A 20,625-nucleotide genomic window follows, 5' to 3' on the forward strand; every position below is an offset into this window, starting at 1 on the left:
GCGCGGAGTGTAAACCGCACTTCTACCAGCCAGACCATGCGCGCCTGGTGAAGGCCTCCTGCCCCTTTGAACGCCTCAGCATGGACTTCAAAGGGCCCCTCCCCTCCACTGACCGCAACACGTACTTCCTCAGTGTGGTCGACGAATATTCCCGATTCCCCTTTGCCGTCCCATGCCCCGACATGACGTCTGCCACCGTCAGCAAAGCCCTCAACACCATCTTTGCTCTGTTCGGTTTCCCTACGTCCACTGCGACAAGGGATCCTCATTTCTGAGCGATGAGCTGCGCCAGTTCCTGCTCAACAGGGGCATTGCCTCGAGCAGGACGACCAGCTACAAACCCAGGGGAAACGGGCAGGTGGAGCAGGAGAATGGGACGGTCTGGAGGGCCGTCCAGCTGGCCCTACGGTCCATAAATCTCCCGGCCTCCCGCTGGCAGGAGGTCCTCCCCGACGCACTTCTCTCCATTCGGTCGCTCCTGTGCACCGCGACTAACGAAACCCCCCATGAACGTCTCTTTGCCTTCCCCAGGAAGTCCACCTCTGGGGTTTCGTTCCAATGTGGCTGGCAGCTCCAGAACCCGTTCTCCTCCGAAGACACGTGCGACTCCACAAGGTGGACCCGTTGGTTGAGAGGGTACAGCTACTCCACGCCAACCCGCAGTACTCTTACGTAGCATACCCCGATGTCCGCCAAGACACAGTCTCCCTCAGGGACCTGGCACCAGCTGGGTCCCCACACCCCCCCCCCCCCTCCTGCCCCGGCGCCACCCTCCCCTCCCCCAGCGCACCCCACCACAGCCCTCGCTCTAGGACAATCCGTCCTCCCCTTGCTCCCACCCGGGGATGAAGAGGACACCTGAGTCGCCACCAGCACTGCGGCGCTCTTGACGACAGATCAAGGCACCGGACTGCCTAAATTTGTAATATTCTCTGTGATTTTTAAAAGCAGCTTGTCTGTATATCTCCACCACCCCCACTGGGCTCATTTTTAACAGGGGGGTGAATGTGATAGTCACCACTGATGTATTATACTGTATATATGTGGGTTTTACGGTAAGGCCCCTGTACTACAGGTACAGGGGTAGATCCTGCCTGCTGGCTCCGCCCAGTAGGCGGAGTATAAATATGTGTGCTCTCCGTACAGCAGCCATTTTGTCAGCTGCTGTAGGAAGCCACACATCTCTGTGTAATAAAGCCTTGATTACATTCTACTCTCGTCTCATCGTAATTGATAGTGCATCACAGAGCAACAGGCATTAAAGAAGGCAAATGGTATGTTGGCCTTCATACTGAGAGGATTTGAATACAGGAGCAGGGATGTCTTTCTGAAATTATGCAGAGCCTCGGTGAGACCACACCTGGAATATTGTGTGCAGTTTTGGTCTTCTTATCGGAAGATTATTCTTGCTATAGAGGGATTGTAGCGAAGATTTACCAGACTGATTCCTGGGATAGCGGAGCTGACGCAGGAGGAGAGATTGAGTCGGTTAGGATTATCTTCACTGGAGTTTAGAAGAATGAGGAGGGGATTTCATAGAAACCTATAAAATTCTAACAGGACTTGATAGGGTAGATACAGAAAGGTTATGCCCGATCGCGGGGGAGTCCAAAAGCAGGGGTTGCAGTCTAAGGATACAGGGTAAACCATTTAGGACTGAGGTGAGGAGAGGGATGAGCCTATGGAATTTTTTTCCACAGAAAGCAGTTGAGGCCAAAATTTTTCTTTTATTCACTTAGAGTACCCAATTACTTTTTTCAAATTAAGGGGCAATTTAGCATGGCCAATCCAGCTACCTTGCACATCTTTAGGTTGTGGGGGTGAAACCCATGCAGGCACAGGGAGAATGTGCAAACTCCACACGGACAGTGACCCGTGGCCGGGATCGAACCCAGGGACTCGGTGCTGTGAGGCAACAGTGCTAACCACTGCGCCACCGTGGAGGCCAAAATATTGTGCTGAATTCTCTGCGCCGCGGCATCGGCAGCGAGAATCGTGATCGGGCGGAGAATCGCGCAAAACGGAAAAATGTCTGTTTTTGCGCCCGCTGACGATTCCAACGCCAGGCCCTGGTCCCTTGCTGGTGGCAGTATCGAAGTCTATTGAAGACATAATCTAACTGGATGGGAGAACAGGCTAAAGGGAATGAATGGGCTACTTTTCAGTTCCTATGTTCCAAAATGGGAGGAGAGTTGGGGAAATTGAGAAGAAAGGAAAGATATGATCAAATTCTCCCAAATTCTCCCAGTCACCCACAGGGAAAATCACACAAGTAATTTCCTGTTTCATCCATGGCCCCATTGATGAGGTAACTGGATGGGGGGGGCTTGCTTTACCCAGCAGTCACTTTTAACTTCACCAATGGCAGCTAATTTTTGATCCAAAACTGTGTCTTCCCAAACTATGACATTAACTTCTAAATGCAGCCATTGTGTGTTTACTGAAGAAAGACTTGCATTTATATAGTGCCTCACAACTACCCCCCCCCCACTGGCCACCCTGCACACCAGTGCGAGAGGGGTGGTCGCAGGGCTACCCACGTGCAGCAGGTAGACAAGCAAGCTCATTAGGAGCCACTTCACAGAGGTGGACTGGGATTTTCCAGTCGGCCTCCAGGTTCCGGCAGGCAGCAGGGCCCAGCAGCCTAGGTACCTGGAGGCAGCCTCCAAGGGTTACCAAATATGTGTCCCTGGAGGTTTCATCAGAAATGTTGCTCCAGCCATTAGTCAGCCATCATGTCCATTCTTGTGACACACTGCCTTCCCTTGCCAATAGGAAAGCAAAAAGACTCATCACCCAATTGGATGATACTTGACTGTCACCCAAACAACCTTTTACTCCCATTTACAACATGTTCATATCTAATAAAGAGAAAAGTTCAAAGAAAGTGACTAAACATTTTTTTAATGTCCTGATGATTTCTCTCCAGTGTTGCATACAGCAGAGTCCAGGAGATTTATCTGCAATTCCTGAAGACTCTAGGCCGATCCTGGAGGGTTGGCAACCCTAGGGCCTCCTGACAGCAGGCTGGGCAGTGGGATGGGAGGGTGTGGGGTGCAGTGCTGTACATAGGCAGATGTCAAGTATCCCTCCCTGTCTGATGGGTGCAGGAGCAGCCACAGGCTGCCCTGTAGAAGGATTCCCCATCCACACTGGTGGCCTGGGTATAAAAGCCACGGTTTTTCAATTTAGATTTGAGAAAGTTGGGGCGAGCGTGTTGTAAGAATGTATGTTATCTCGTGAAGAGGTCTCGAGGTTTGTATGGTTGAATAATAATTGTTTTATAATAACACACAACTGTATACATATATGGGGTGGCATGTGACACAGTGGTTAGCACTGGGAATGCGGCGCTGAGGACCCGGGTTCGAATCCTGGCCCTGGGTCACTGTCCTTGTGGAGTTTGCACATTCTCCCCATGTCTCCGTGGGTTTCACCCCCACAACCCAAAGATGTGCAGGTTAATAATAATAATAACCTTTTATTGTCACAAGTATGAAGTTACTGTGAAAGTGGATTGGCCACATTAAATTGCCCCTTAATTGGGAAAAAAAAATAATTGGGCACTCTAAATGTATTTTAAAAAACGATATGCATATATATATCACACACAGTCCTGACTAGGTGTTATGCTCATGATGACCTCTGCCCCATTCACTACTACATGGTACCCATGTGACCCTCTACATCATAATGTAGGTGGCATTGTTTCCCTCGTCCCACATTAACTCTAATAGTCCTGAACAAGGTAACACTACAGAGGGTACCTCCATCTTGAAGTGTCCATTCCCTTCCTTCCTTATCAGCCTAGCCGCTTATTATAACCCCCTTGGGGGCCAAGGACTGTGCTCCATTCGATTTCCACCTTACACAGCTGACATGAGCTCCCACGGTAATTGCGAGCGGGGTTTCCCCTTAACAAAGGAAAACCACACAGTATAAAAACTAGAGAGTGGCCCTTCGGGGAGAGGAGTTAGTTTTGTGTACACCGTAATAAACATGTCGTTCATTTCTACCCTACCATGTGTCTCTGTCGTCTCTCCCGTTCAGGTTCTACACTGCTCCTTTTAATCTAGAAGGCCTCTCACTGGTCCTCCAACTTTGCAAACCTGCTCACTGTTCCTAATTGCACAGCAAACCTGTCACCAGGCTGATGCACGATCAATTGTACAAAGACTAAGGTTGGATACAACTGTGGCTTTATTACAGTAAGATGTGTGGCCTCCCACAGCAGCTGGCGAAATGGCTGCTGAATAGAGGACACGCTCCTCCTACTGGGCGGAGCCAGCAGGCAGGGGCTACCGGTGAACTTGTAGTACAGTTCCTACCTTACATCACCTAATACAGGTGTAACAGTGGTTTACCACATTCACCCACTGTTAAAAATGAGTCCGGCGGGGATGGTGGAGAACTATATACAGTAGTGAATTTATGTACAGTGTTTTATCAGGGAAAAGGCAAAAAAAATGTCCTTTGAAAGTCCGGTGGCAGTTAGAGATTCAACCGGTCTGGTGGCCTTGACGTTCCGCTGGGAGCGACTTAGCGGTGGCGGCGATGTCGATGCTGGCGATGTCGATGCTGGCCTGATATTGGATGACTCCGGAAGTGTGCCGAAATCCTCTTCATCCTCTGGTGTGGGCAGGGGAAGGAGGGATGGTCCTGGTGGGGTTAATGTTGGGAGCGCGGGGGGAGGGGAGGGTGGCGCCGGGCCGGAAGGGTGTGTATGGCTGGAAACTGCTGGTGTCAGGTCCCTGAGGGAGACAGTATCCTGACGGCCGTCGGGGTATGCCACATAGCCATACTGGGGGTTGGCATAGAGCAAGTGCACCCTATCCACCAACGGGTCCGCCTTGTGGAGTCGGACGTGCCTATGGAGCAGGACCGGTCCTGGAGCTGCGAGCCAAGTGGGGAGCGACACCCCGGATGTGGACTTCCTGGGGAAGGCAAAAAGACGTCCATAGGGTGTGTTATTCGTAGCGGATGGAGTGTAGTGCCTCAGGGAGGACCTCCGGCCAGCGAGAGGCTGGGATGTTCCTGGACCGTAGGGCCAGTTGGACAGCCCTCCATAACATCCCGTTCTCCCTCTCAACCTACCCGTTTCCCCAGGTGAGCAGGAACTGACGCAGCTCATCAGTCATGAATGAGGATCCCCTGTCTCTGTGGATGTAGGCGGGGAAACCGAACAGAGCGAAGATTGTGTTTAGGGCTTTGATGACGGCAGACGTCATATCGGGGCATGGGATGGCGAAGGGGAACCTGGAGTATTCATCGACCACACTGAGAATATACATGTTTTGGTCGGTGGAGGAGAGGGGCCCTTTGAAATCCACGCTGAGGCGTTCAAAGGGGCAGGAGGCCTTCACCAGGTGCGCACGGTCCGGCCGGCAGAAGTGCGGCTTGCACTCCGCACAGACCTGGCAGTCCCTGGTGACTGTCCGTACTTCCTCGACGGAGTAGGGCAGATTGCGAGCCTTGACAAGATGGTACAATCATGTGACACCCGGGTGACAAAGGCTGTCGTGTAGGGCCCGGAGTCGGTCTACTTGTGCGCTGGCACATGTACCTCGGGATAGGGTGTCTGGGGGCTCGTTGAGTTTGCCGGGGCGATACAAAATCTCGTAATTATAGGTGGAGAGCTCGATTCTCCACCGCAAGATTTTATCGTTTTTGATCTTGCCCCGCTGCGTGTCGTTAAACCTGAAGGCTACCGATCGTTGGTCAGTGAGAAGAGTGAACATCCTGCCGGCCAGGTAATGCCTCCAATGCCGCACAGCTTCAATGATAGCTCGGGCCTCTTTTTCGACGGACAAGTGCCGAATTTCTGAGGCATGAAGGGTGCGGGAAAAGAATGCCACGGGTCTGCCTGCCTGATTGAGGGTGGCGTCAAGTGCGACGTCTGATGTGTCGCTTTCTACTTGGAAGGGCAGTGTCTCGTCTACTGCGTGCACCCCAGCCTTGGCTATATCAGCTCTGATACAGGTGAAGGCCTGTTGTGCCTCGGCCGTAAGGGGAAAGTGGATGGACTGAGTGAGTGGGCGGGCCTTGTCCGCATAGTTTGGAACCCACTGGGCGTAGTAGGAGAAGAACCCCAGGCAGCGTTTGAGGGCCTTGGGGCAGTGGGGGAGGGGAAGCTCCATGAGGGGGCACATGCGGTCGGGATCGGGCCCCAGAACTCCGTTCTGGACCACATAGCCGAAGATGGTTAGGCGGTTTGTGCTAAACACGCGCTTCTCCTTGTTGTAGGTGAGGTTGAGGACACTGGCGGTGTGGAGGAATTTGGCAAGGTTGGCGTCGTGGTCCTGCTGATCGTGGCCGCAGATGGTGACGTCGTCTAGGTACGGGAAGATGGCCCGCAAACCATACCGGTCGACCATTCGGTCCATCTCCCTTTGGAAGACCGAGACCCCATTAGTGACGCCGAAGGGAACCCTGAGGAAGTGATAGAGACGACCGGCCGCCATGAAAGCGGTGTATGGATGGTCCGATTTACGAATGGGGAGCTGGTGGTAGGCGGATTTCAGGTCTACCGTTGAGAAGACCCGGTACTGCGCAATCTGATTGACCATATCAGATATGCGTGGGAGGGGGTACGTGTCGAGCTGCATGTACCGATTGATGGTCTGTCTGTAGTCCACGACCTTTCTGTGTTTCTCGCCAGTTTTAACGACTACCACTTGGGCTCTCCAGGGGCTATTGCTGGCCTCGATGATGCCTTCCCGAAGCAACCGCTGGATCTCGGACCTGATGAAGGTCTTGTCCTGGGTGCTGTACCATCTGCTCCTGGTGACAACGGGTTTGTAATCCGGAGTTAGATTGGCAAAGTCGACCTTTAGGGTCGCGAGGTCACACACAGTGAGGGGTGGTAGGGACCCGCCGAATTTGAGGGTAAGGCTCTAAAGATTGCACTGGAGGTCCAGGCCTAGTAGTAGTGCAGCGCAGAGATTAGGATGGACATAGAGGCGGAAGCCGCTGAATTCTACGCCCTGGACTGTGAGAGTGAGAGTGCAGAACCCCCGGATCGCGACGGAATGGGACTCGGAGGCCAGAGAGATTTTTTGATTGGCGGGGTGGACTGCGAGGGAGCAGCACCTTACCATATCCAGGTGGATGAAGCTTTCGGTGATCCCGGAGTCCAGCAGGCAAGAGGTCACGTGACCGTTGATTCTTACACTGGTCGAAGCGTTGGCCATGTTGTGCGGATGAAGCAGTGGCCAGGTTGTGCGGACGAGACTGGTCGATCGTCACTGAGGCGAGCTGCGGTCGGTCATCGCTGGCGTCAGAAGATTGGAGTGTGGGGAGCCCAGGTCGTGGAATGCTGTCGGCGTCCACGCCTCGTGGGGAAGACAAGATGGCAGTGCCTGAAGATCCTGCGGGGGACAAATGGCCCATGGGCCGCACGTTGCGGGAGCTGGATAAGATGGCGGCGCCCATGGCCGCGCGTGGCCCCAGGAGGTGAAGATGGTGGCGCCCACTTGCTGCGTGTGGTTCACGGAGGTGAAGATGGCGGCGCCCACTGGCCGCGCGTGGTCTGGGACGAGATTGGCAGCGCCCATTGTGTATAGGTCAGGGGGAAGTGGGCGATAGCGGCGACTGCTCTGGCCTGGCACACCGCGGCGAAGTGCCCCTATTTGCCGCAAGCCTTGCAAATGGCAGTGCGGGCTGGGCAGCGTTGGCAGGGGTGCTTCTGCTGGCTGCAGAAGTAACATCGGGGACCCCAGGGGTGCGCGGGTTGGCGTGTGGCACAGGCGTACTGCTGGGTGAAGCCCCGGCAGGGGCGGCCGTCTGTGGGGTCCATGAGGGATAGGAGTGGTGGGCCGCGCGGCCGGAGGGGTAGGCCTGAGCATTACGTGAGGCGACCGCCATGGAGAGTGCTAGCTTTTTAGTCTCAGCTAGGTCGAGCGTGGCCCCTTCTAGCAGTCTTTGGCGTATGAGGTCCGACCCAATCACCATTACAAACGCATCGCACATAAGAAGGTTGGAATGTTCGGTGGCCGTAATGGCCTGACAGTCACAGTCCCGGTCGAGTGGGATTAGGGCCTGCCAGAAGTCCTCTATGGACTCACCAGGGAGTTGAAAGTGAGTGGCGAGTACGTGCCTGGCGAAGAGTGTGTTTGTTTTCTGTGCGTACTTTTCTTTCAGGAGCACCATGGCGTCTGCGTAGTTCGGGGCGTCCTGGATCAGCGGAAACACGCTGGAGCTCAACCTTGAGTACAGGATCTGTATCTTCTGAGCCTCCGGAACAGGGGTGGTCGCTGAGTTGATATAGGCCTCGGAGCAAGCTAGCCAGTGATTAAAGTCCTTTTTGGCATCGCTTGATTGCGGATCTAGCTGCAGGCGATGTGGTTTGATTCGGAGGTCCATCTTTTAGAAAATCTTACTGCAATAAATTGATGCACGATCAATTGTACAAAGACTAAAGTTGGATACAACTGTGGCTTTATTGCAGTCAGATGTGTGGCCTCCCACAGCAGCTAGCGAAATGGCTGCTGAATAGAGGACACACTCCTCCTACTGGGCGGAGCCAGCAGGCAGGGGCTACCGGCGAACCTATAGTAGAGTTCCTACCTTACATCACCTAATACAGGTGCAACAGTGGTTTACCACACAGGCTAATTAAGGGGGCAACCCTGTGAAAATCACAAAGGGGTGTCTGTTTCCCCTCAGGTTCAGCACTAGACAAACTACCTGGGCCTCTGTTTACCACCCTGGGAGGGAGTATCCAGCCCGAAAGAGGGCATAATTAGACACTGAGTTTCTCTTTGACAAAACATGAATCCCAATTTCTAATTCTGTGCAGGCCTCAGGCTCGTGAATACTGAGGTATGTTGGAAACTCACCCTCTGCTCCTGGAAGGAGAGCTGTAACAGGTGGGATATCAATGGGAAATCACACAGCCTGGAGATCCCACAATGACACAAGTGAGAAAAAACAGCCTGAGGGAACAAAAAAATATCATTTGATAAACTAGAGAATGACTAGAATTACCGCAGTGGAGTTTTAGAACAACATCATCCTGTTCTTGTAGCGATCTGCACCGTTGCACTATGGCAGCTGTTACAAAATAAGATACCGTGAACTAATGGAGTTCTGTGAAGCAAGTCATGCATCAGACAGGAAGGTACTGCAGACTACACAATGCACTGACACCAGAGATCATTATGGACTCAGAGGAGCAGCGCAAAGGGCAGTTCTGCTTACTGAAATTGGAATGACGGAAGAAAATTCCTGGAAGAAAATTCCTGGGGGTTAAAGCATCAAGGCCCACACTGATTCCCAGTGAGATATTCAACTCTGCATATCCTTGGGGTGAAAGAAAAATAATTTCACCAAGAAATGTTATATTTAACAAATTATAATGTCATATATTATTCACCGGTGGGTAATTACTGTGCCGTGTGTGATATATTTCTCATCATTTCAGGATGAACAGCTCATTGAATTATCTTAGCTATGGCAAGAGTATGTTAAATTATGTTAAGGTGCAAAAATGAAGTGCCAATACAATGACAGCCTTACACACAAAACACCTCAGTCGGAGATAGAAAGAAAAAATAAGAGAGCATCAGATGCAGGCAGCAATATCTTTAACGATTTGTTTGATGGTGAGAAAAATCAATTTCTTACCTTTGATAATCCTTACATCTCCTCCTTGCCCTTTCTGTGAAGGTTGCCCTACACCTGCTAGTTAACAGACTTCATCATTAAAAGCTACTGCGCCTTTCAGATGAAATAATACGTCTGCCAACAAAGATAAGCGAACTGTACTCAAGGCTACAATGTGAAAACAGCTTAGCACATTTGCACGCAGGCTGAAGAAAGGTGACATAATCATTTGTAGCTAGTTGCTAGCCGTCTGTTTAAAAAAACTGCTGTGTAAGTTTCATATACACATGGACACTCTGCAAGGTCATAAAAATAATAAATCAAACACCCAGCTGTGTGAAGCATTATTAAATCTGATTCAAAAAATACTTAATGAATGCGTTCGGATTATAAATCAGCAAGGGTGTCGCTGGCTAGGCCAGCATTTACTGCCCATCCCTAATTGCCTTGAGAAGGTGCTAGTGAGTCATCTTCTTCAACCCCTTCAGTCCATGAGGTCTAGATACATCCACAGTGCTGCAAGAGAGGGTGTTCCAGGATTTTGACCTGGCGACAGTGAGGGAACGCCAATATATTTCCAAGTCAGGATGGTAAGTGACTTGGAGGGGAACTTCCAGGTGATGGTGTTCCCATGCAACTGCAGCCCTTGCCTTTCTGGGTGGCAGTAGTTTTGGGTTTGGTAGCTGTCGTCTAAGGAGCCTGCAGTACACCTTGTAGATGGAACATATTGCTGCCACTGTGCATTGGTGATGGATGGGGTGCCAATCAAGCAGGCTGTTTTATCCTGGATGGTGTCGAGCCTCTTGAGTGTTGTCTGAGCCACACTCATCCAGGCTTGTGAAGAGTATTCCACCATGCTCCTGACTTATGCCATGTAGATGGTAGACAGACTTTAGGGAATCAGGAGGTGAGCTTCCAGGTGAGGGATTCCGGGCCTCTGACCTGCTCTTGTATCCACGGTATTTTAATGGTTAGTCCACTTTAGACTCATCAGTGGTAACTGCCATGATGTTGATAGTGGAGGATTCAGCAATGGAATGCCATTGGATCTCAAGCGGCAGTGATTAGATTCTCTTTTGTTGGAGGTGATCATTGCCTGACACTTGTGTGGCACGAATGTTACTTGCCATTTATCAACCCAAGCTTGGATATTGTCCAGATCTTGTTGCATTTGGACATGGACTGTTTCAGTATCTGAGGAGCCACAAATGGTGCTGAACATTGTGCAATCAACAGCAAACATCCCACTGCTGACCTTATGATGGAAGAAAGGTGATTGGTGAAGCAGTTGAAGATGTTTTGCCTAGGACACTCCCCTGAGGAACTCCTGCAACAGTGTCCTGGAACTGAGATGATTGATTTCAAACAATCACAACCATCTTCCTTTGTACTCGGGATGACTCCAAGCAGCGGAGGGTTTTCTCCCTGATTCCTATTGACTCCAGTTTTGCCGGATCCTCCTTTATGCCACACTCTTTCTCTTCAATCTTAAAGCAGTCAAGCCAGACGCAATTACTGTAACACTCAGTCAGATGCTGTCTTGATGTCACTGCTAGCTTATCAATTTGTCTTGGGTCCTTTACAACCATTGTCAGCTGTCTTCCATCTTCGTAAGATGAGCGAATTGCAGCCTGGCGGATGGGCTTGGGGTAGCTTCACGTGATTCACTTTTGCGATGGCTAAAGTGACCAATCCATGACTGGCAAATTCTGCCACTAGTCTCACATATCAAGTGGCCTTCAAATCCATGGAACCAAATAATTATCAACAACTATCCAATCTAACCATATGCAGTGACTGTCACTTTAAGACCAACCTTACTGAATAAGGGTTACATGGTCTGTACAATCAATCAATGCCTAGCACAGGGAATCTCTGTACGGGGAGGAGTTTTCCGAGTTATAAGGAGTGTACTATGGACTAGCTTGAAGCACGCAGCTAATGAAGCAACCTTGTAAATAAAGTTCATTTGTTCAACTTAAGAAAGCTCCGGGAGTACATCATCATATATGGCGACGAGGACAAATGTTCCTGGTGCTGCCTCGCATTTTGCATGTGTGGGTATTGCATTTTGGACTGAACACAAAAATGTATACTCACCAGAATGCCTCTCTTCGGGCAAATAGACCCTTTTGACTCTTCCACCGAGGATTGGAGTCAGTACATTGAGAACCTCAGGTTTAATATCCAGGCAAATTAAATGGGGAGGAGGCAAAATTCAAAGAAATTCTCCTGAGTGTCTGTGGAAGTCAGCTCTACAACCTTATTCACAGTCTCACAGTCCCAAGTGCACCCAACTCCAAATCATTCAGTGAGCTCATAGATTTAGTGAAGGGTTATTTTCAATCCAAACCATCAGTCATAATCCAGAAATCAAAATTTAATTTGAGGGTGAGGCCGAGGTGAATCGATCGTTATTACAGGGCAAAACTAAAGCAATTTTTAGAGCATTGTGATTTTTGAGTGACCCTAAATGAGATGCTGCGCGATCGGTTCGTTTGTGGTGTGAGAAACGAAGCCATACAGTGCCGATTGCTAGCAGAAGTTAACATACATTTCAAACAGACAATGTAGATAGCATTGGCCATGGAAAGCACAGAAAAAGATTCACAGGCGCTGCAGAGAGCAGAAAATGGTGCTGCATACCAATTAGGGTAGGAACTTGCATCCAGCCGCGGTGCCAAAGCCACTGAAGCAGCTGCAAGGCAGACAACATTTCCAGTCACCCACAGAATAAAAAGATACATCGGAAGCAATCAGATAATGATTCTTAAGGTGAAATATGACCAATGTGGGGGTAGCCACGCTCCTGAATCATGTAGGTGTATGGAGACTGAGTATCATTAGTGTCACAAAAGAGGACATTGGATAAAACAGTGCAGGGATAAGTCACGACCGCTGAGTAACCAACCAACCAAGATGTTACAAGTACACAGTGTAAAAGAGCCTAACACCATTGATTCTTATATTTATCTTCTCTTCAATCTTAAAGCAGTCAAGCCAGACCCAATTACTGTGAATGTGAAGTCTCTAAGTATGGGAGTGTATACAGGGACAGTAGCCACTGTGATGGGTGAGCACACATTTCAGCACCTGGGAGAGCATGCCCAACCATTCAACTTGGAGAGTTGAAGACGAACACGGGAGAAGCAATAAAAGTAAAAGGCACGATAGTAGTACCTGTGAGCTATGGGAAGCAGTCTGCCCAGTTCGGAGTAATAATGGAGACAGGTGAAGAACCAAGCCTTCTTGGCACGATTGGCTTAAAGAAATCAAGTTGAATTGGTCAAGGTCTCTCAAGTGCAGGCAGGGGGGCTGCCAGAATCGTTACAAAAATACGGCAATGTCTTCCATGACAAATTAGACAAAAATCAAAGTCTTGCGAGCTAAGATTTGCATTGATCTAGAGTCAACTCCACAATTCTTTAGGGCAAGACTGGTACCATATGCCTTACAAGAAGAAGTCGATGATGAGTTAACCAGGTTGGAGGAACTGGGCATCAACCAGCCAGTTCAGTTTACGGAATGGGAAACACCCATCGTCCCCGCTTTGAAACCGGATAAGAGCATCTGCATTTGCAGCGATTATAAGGTAACTTTTATTGTTTAAATTCCAATTAAGAGGCAATTTAGCGTGGCCCTGCACATCTTTGGGTTGTGGGGGTGAGACCCATGCAGACACGGGGAGAATGTGCAAACACCACACGGACAGTGACCCAGGGCCGGGATCGAACCCGGGTCCTCAGCGCAGTGAGGCAGCAGTGTTAACCACTGTGCCACCCTATAAGATAACATTTAAACAGGCCTGGGCAGCATGGTGGCACAGTGATTAGCATTGTTGCCTCCGGCACTGAGGACTCGGGTTCGAATCCCGGCCCTGGGTCACTGTCCGTGTGGAATTTGCACATTCTCCCCGTGTCTGCATGGGTTTCACCCCCACAACCCAAAAATGTACCAGATAGGTGGATTGGCCATCCTAAATTGCTCCTCAATTGGAAAAAATAATTGGGTACTCTAAATTAAAAAAAAAAAACATTTAAACAGGCCTCCAAGTTGGATAAATATCCAATTCCAAGAATTGAAGACCTGTATGCTAAGCTGGCAGGAAGTCAATCTTACACAAAACTCGACATGAGTCACCTGTACCAGAAACTCGAATTACAGAACACAATAATAATAATCTTTATTGTCACAAGTAGGCTTACACGAACACGGTAATGAAGTTACTGTGAAAAGCTCCCAGTCGCCCTATTCCAGCGCTTGTTCGGGTACACAGAGGGAGAATTCAGAATATCCAATTCACCTAACAGCACACCTTTCAGAACTTGTGGAAGGAGCCCAGAGCATCCGGAGGAAACCCACGCAGACACAGGGAGAACGTGCCGACCCCACACTGACAGTAACCCAAGTTGGGAATCGAACCTGGGACCCTGGAGCTGTGAAGCAACAGTGCTACCCACTGTACTATCGTGCTGCCCGCACAGTGCCCACATCCCCAGTGGGTATGTCACAATAGACATACACAAAGGCCTAATCCAGTACACATGCAATCTTTTTGCTTGTGTTCAGCACGTGTAATGTTTCAAAGGACAATGGAGAGTCTGCCAAAGGCTAGCTAGACCATGTTGTAGTAAACTTTGACACTATCCTTATAATTGGATAGACAGAGGCTAAGCATCTAGAAAATTTAGAAGAGGTTTCAGGAAGCTTGAGTCCACCTCAATGAAGGGAAGTGCACCTGTCAAGCCATTGCGGTGACCTACCTGGGGAATCATGTAGACACACAAGCATTACACCCCATAGAGGAAAAGGACAAGGCGATAAAGGAGGTGTCTTCCCCCACAAGCATATCTGAACTTAGATAATTTTGGGGGATGGTAAACTACTATTGACAGATGTTATCTTGCATATTCTGCCAAAGAAACACCAAGAGTGGAATTTAATAGCCTCATCGCACCGGACTTGGTGACGCAACAAGGCTGTTGAATCTCGCGAGAGGCTTCTTGTGAGATTCGGGTCACTTGAAATGGCTCAAGAGATTTAACGAGATCTCAGAACATGTCGCGCACTGGATCTCAACCAGCCATTCGGCTCATTTAACTATATCTGCACCCGGGCCAGGAACTAACGACCTCACCTGGGTGACCTCGCTAGGGCGCCGTTTAGCACTGGTCCACACAAATGTGGACCAGGCGTAACGACAAGTGGGGGTCTCCCAAGTCATTAGAGGCCCCCAATTTGTCAGACTCTGGGCAAGGTGGGACCCTGGCACACTGGTGGCACCCAGGCATTTGGCACTGCCACCCAGGCACCCGGCTGTGCCATCTTGGCATTGCCAGGGTTCCCAGGTGGCTTGGCCAGGCTGGTGGGGGCCCTGCCAATGTACCAGGTTGACAATGCTAAGGTGCCAGAGTGCCAGGTTGACCATGCCAGGTATCAGGCCCATGGGGTGCCTTGCCCTTATGAGGTAGGGTGAAGGGGAAGGGGCTTGAGGACCCCATAAGTGGTAACTTGGGTGCAGTGTGTGAGTCCGGGAGATGTAGTAGGGTGGCTGAGGGGGAGGGGGGGTCGAAAGATCAGGGCAGCATTTAAAAATGGCATCCCGGTCTGCGGGACAGCTTCCTGCCTTGCGAGCTGAGGAGGAAATGAAGTAAGTGCAGCCTTGGCGGGGCATTCCTCTCTGAGGCCAAAAAAACGGCATAGTCCTGTTAAATTGCATTAAATTGCGTGCCAAGAAACACCCAAAACGGGACTCTGTTTTTGTCCCGTTAAACTCTGCCCCAAGGAGGCTTTCAATCAAGACACCTCTTACTCACCTAAACTCTAGTAAATACAAACCTAAACTTTCCCCATAAGACAACCTGCCCATTCCTGGCATTTGTCTAGTCAACCTTCTCTGAACTTCTAACGCATTTACATTTAAATAAGGAGAACAATACTGTATACAGCACTCCAAATGTGGTCTCACCAGTGTCCTGGACATCTGAAGCATAATCTCCCAACTTTTGTAATTAATTCCCCTCACGATAAATAATAAAATTCTAGCCGCTCAAAAGAGTCACATGTACTCCTGCACCTCAAAAAAATCATCTTGAAATTACATTTTTTGACATATTGCCAGTCTGTGAGAAACAGATCAGGAACTGAACCAATTGAAATCCGCATCGATCGAATGTGAGAGACAAGGGGCTGGATTCTCTGATTCTGCGGCTAAGTGCTGACGCCAAAGGAGGATCCGTAGTGTTTCACGACAGAAAAAAGATTCCATTACCGGTGAGGGGCTAGCACCGGTGCCACGTGAAACACCCGCGGAACGCTTGAAAAACGGTGTAAGAATTGCCGGGTGCATGCTGGACATGCGCAGGGCTGGCAAGCTGCAGCCGCACGTACGCATACACCCCCTACACACGCATCGATCATGCCGGAAAAGATAGCGGCGGTTGTGCTTGACCCCGACCCCATAGCCCACCTCCTGGCCACCCCCACTACTCCCCTCCAGCCTTAGCAGAGGCCCCCCCCAGCCAGCGGCACGGCTCTCGGAGGAATATGGCGATTCTGGACACTGTCTGCACGCCCTCTCTATCTCTGCAGCCGCCACGCCAAGCTCACGACCGCCGAGACCACACATGGCCCGCGCTGCCAGGAACTCGGCCCATCGGAGGCGGAGCATCATGAATGGGCCCGATAATGATATTCAAATGGGGCTGCGACTACGTGCAGCGAGCATCTCGATGACGCCGATTTGGAAGGCGCGGAGCATCACGACCCAGCATCCATCCGGCGGTTGCTGCAATATCAGTGTCGTGAGCCATTCTCCGTCCGATCGCCGTTCCCGATTTCGCCGTCGGGCAACAGGGAATCCCGCCCAAGATACTTTACATTACGGTTAATGAGCCAATTTCCGAGGAAATTAGGCCATTCTTTACCCGCAAAGGTGAATTGAGATGTCAGGATGCCATCATACTCTGGGGAGCAAGGGTAGCCATTCCTGTACCAGGCAGAGGGTCACTCCTAACTGAATCACACAACGCTCGTCCTGGCAACTCTAAGGTGAAGATGCTCACCAGGAATTACATGTGGTGGCCTGGTATTGATGCAGATATTGAAAAGCTAGCACAGTGCCAACTGCAACAAAGGTTGACAGCTGCAGCCCCACTACACCCTTGGGAATGGCCTGGCCGGCCATCAGTACAGATGTATCATGAATCTGTTGGCCCATTCCTGAGCACAATGTTTTTGCTCGTGATTGACGCATACTCTAAATGGATGGAGATTTTTGAGGTGAAATCATCTACATCGCTTGCTACCATTGAAAGCTTATGCCAGGCTTTTCAACTCACGGATTACCAGAATATTGTTAAAAAAAGGTCTCCTGATGTCTCCTGCCTCTGAACGATAATCCTACACCGAAAAATAAAAGTGCATATAAAGAGGTGTAAAAACTTACCTAATATTGGGACAAGTTGTTCAAGTTGACGCTGTACCTACATTTTTCATTCAGCAGCTCCAGCTCAGCGTATCACTTCAAGCAGCGTAAAAAAAGGCATTTGTGAGTTTAAACGCAACGCGATTTCAGCGCGCATGCCTGTATCAGACAATGGAACCAGCTTCACAAGTGCTGAAAACTTCACCACTCTCAATGATATTAAACAAATTGGCCCATAACTTCCTCTCGGGTTAATAATAATCTTTATTGTCACAAGTAGGCATACATTAACACTGCAATGAAGTTACTGTGATAAACCCCTAATCCCCACATTCCGAAGCCTGTTCAGGTACACAGAGGGAGGATTCAGAATGTCCAATACACCTAACAGTGTGTCTTTTGGGAGGAAACCGGAGCACCCGGAGGAATCCCACGCAGACATGAGGAGAACGTGCAGATTCCACACAGACAGTGACCCAAGCCGGGAATCAAATCTGGGACCCTGGAGCTGTAAAGCAACAGCGCTACCGACAGTGCTATCGTGCCGGGTTAGTAACTTAAATCGCTGGTCCGCCATACATGCACGGTGCGACGACCCGAAAGTGAGGGCATACAGGCATGCGCGCTGAAATCACGTTGCGTTTAAACTCACAAATGCCTTTTTTTATGCTGCTTGAAGTGATACACTGAGCTGGAGCTGCTGAATGAAAAATGTAGGTACAGCGTCAACTTGAACAACTTGTCCCAATATTAGGTAAGTTTTTACACCTCTTTATTTGCACTTTTATTTTTCGGTGTAGGATTATCGTTCAGAGGCAGGAGACATCAGGAGACCTTTTTATTGGCCCAGCTGAGATGGTTTTGGATGACCATGGCCTCGATGCTGGTTGACTCTTTCAAGGACACCACTGATAGCATGCCTGTCCTCCCAGCTGATTTGGAGCGAAAGTACATTAGGATTTTGCAATGTAGTTAAGCTGTGTTGTTTAAGAGTCTCCCTGGTGTAATGTTCATCCTTACAAGCCTCAGGGATTACATCAAATGCATCAACAAAGTTTAATGCCTCAGTTGACATATTCAAGCCATCTGTAAGCTAATGTGAACTATCCCTCTGACAGGTATTGCAACAAATCAATCACCCATCCCGAAGAGTGTACTGCCAAAGGACATCCCAAAATGATGTCAGAGGAGATGTCTGTCAGGACACTGCACTTCAGCAATGCTGCTTTAGGACTTTGAGCTTGTAACATTAACAACTGATATGTCAAAACCCTTTCCTTCCCACCCCTTCCCCCCCCCTCTTGCATCCTCTTTACAAATATACAGAACCGTTGTGTTTATGCAGGAAAATATATTTTATTGACGTTGTGTTTAAGTGACAAAATATATTTCATTGTAAGAAATTTAGGTGATTTAATGTTGTTGTTTAGCTGACAAAGTTAAATGTTAAGAACAAAGAACAAAGAAAAATTACAGCACAGGAACAGGCCCTTCGGCCCTCCAAGCCTGCGCCAATCCAGATCCTCTATCTAAAACTGTCGCCTATTTTCTAAGGATCTGTATCCCTCTGCTCCCTTCCCATTCATGTATCTGTCTAGATACATCTTAAATGACGATATCGTGCCTGCCTCTACCACCTCCGCCAGCAATGCGTTCCAGGCACCCACCACTCTCTGCGTAAAGAACTTTCCACGCATATCTCCTTTAAACTTTTCCCCTCTCACCGTAAACTCATGACCCCTAGTAATTGAGTCCCCCACTCTGGGAAAAAGCTTCTTGCTATCCACCCTGTCTATACCTCTCATGATTTTGTAGACCTCAATGAGGTCCCCCCTCAACCTCCGTCTTTCTAATGAAAATAATCCTAATCTACTCAACCTCTCTTCATAGCTAGCGCCTTCCATACCAGGGGACATCCTGGTGAACCTCTTCTTGACCCTCTCCAAAGCATCCACATCCTTCTGGTAATGTGGTGACCAGAACTGTACGCAGTATTCCAAATGTGGCCGAACCAAAGTCTTATACAATTGTAACATGACGCGCACAATGGAGAGCCCCCGCTCGGGAACGGCAATTTCGGGGCTTTAAGCCTGGTCCCAGGGTCCGCGGAGGCAGTAGAAGAAGGGAGAAGGCACGGAGGAGGCACTGAGAAGACACAGGAGGAAAAAAAGACCAAAGAAAATGTCGAGGGTGAGCAGAAAAACGACCGGAAAAAAACCAGCTGGAGGTCCGTCGGGGAGTGGAAAGGTCACCGCGGGGTCACCAGGAAAAATGGAGGCTGGAGCACCAGGGAAAGCCGCACTGCTTACGGCTGAAGAAATAACCAAGGTGATGGCTGCGGAATTTGAAAAGCAGTTGGCGCAGATTGCGAAATGCATGGAGGCGGTGAGGAAGGAGATGAGGGAGGCTTTGAGTGTGCTGGTGGAGGAGGCGGTTTCCCCGGCGAGGACGGAGGTGGCGAGCGCAGTGGCGGAGGTGCGAGAGCAAGGGGAGGCGCTGAAGGAAGTGAAGGAGACATTATTGCAGCACGGTGATCAACTTGCCTCGATGGGGAAAGAGATGCGGAAGGTGATGGATACTAACAAGGATCTGTGAGGAAAAATGGAAGACCTGGAAAATAGATCCAGGCGACAGAACTTGAGGATTGTGGGGCTGCCCGAAGGAGTTGAAGGACCGAAGCTGACTGAGTATTTTGCCGCGATGCTGGCAAAACTACTGGGGGAGGGGGAGGACCCCTCCTGATATGAACTGGATCGGGCTCATCGGTCGTGAAGGCCTGTACCAAAGGCAAGTGAGCCGCCAAGGGCAGTGACTCTGTGCTTCCGTAAGTACAGGGTGAAGGAGAAGGTCCTGAGCTGGGCCAAGCAGAAGCCGGTGGTGCAGTGGGCTGGAGCTGGTATACGTGTATACCAGGACTTTACGGTGGAGCTGGCAAGGAGGCGGGCTGCCTTCAACCGGGTGAAGAGGGCACTGTACAAGGTGCGGTGCGGCATTGTATATCCAGCGAAGCTGAGGGTGACTTACAAGCTCAGGGACTTTTATTTTGGAACGGCGGAAGCAGCAGAGGAGTTTGCGAAAGCAGAAGGACTGTGGCAGAACTGACAAACTGAGGAATGGCCATATGCCGATGTAACCTCATGACTGTATTTTCTTCTTTTTTGTATCACTGCGCGCGGGTGTAGAGATTAAAGGAGCCAAGGTGGTATATATTTGGACGAGGGAAGGGACGGGACTTTCACTCAAAATGAGAGTTCTTTGGGGTGTAGGTGGATAGGCGGGGTTTGTGTGCTAAAAGTGGATCTTTGGGCTTTCCTGGGGCCGGGCAAGTGGGAAAGGGACCCGGGCGGGGGCCTCCACGCTGGCCGGTGTGTGCCGGCCAGTGGACGAGAGTGAGGTGGGGGAGGGGCTGCGGCCATCGGAGCCTGGCAGAACAGGGTCCGAGTGGTCTAGCCGGGGTGGAAAGTTGGGGGGGGAAGGAACCGAGGGTAGGGGGAGGAGTTTTACAAGAGGCAGTGGACGGGAGGAGCTGGAGGCCTGGGGTGGGGGGTGGGGGGGTCGGAGCTGTGTAAGATTGGGGGTGACTACGGGTAATCCCT

At 50.1% G+C, this 20,625-nt stretch overlaps 1 long non-coding RNA gene across 2 annotated transcripts in view; it reads right to left on the bottom strand.

Moving 5' to 3' along the window:
- LOC140387263 (uncharacterized) overlaps positions 1 to 9,736 on the bottom strand; it is a 57,111-nt gene extending 47,375 nt beyond the window's left edge. Inside the window, exon 1 of one of the 2 annotated variants that reach the window (XR_011933811.1) lies at positions 9,625 to 9,736. This is a non-coding gene — a long non-coding RNA (uncharacterized lncRNA). Of the gene's footprint in view, positions 1 to 8,837; positions 8,913 to 9,624 lie in introns of those variants that run through there. The other variant, XR_011933812.1, reaches the window with a different exon arrangement.
- Positions 9,737 to 20,625: the final 10,889 nt, after the last annotated feature.

Source organism: Scyliorhinus torazame, chromosome 12 (genome assembly GCF_047496885.1).
Source record: "Scyliorhinus torazame isolate Kashiwa2021f chromosome 12, sScyTor2.1, whole genome shotgun sequence".
NCBI lineage: Eukaryota > Metazoa > Chordata > Chondrichthyes > Carcharhiniformes > Scyliorhinidae > Scyliorhinus > Scyliorhinus torazame.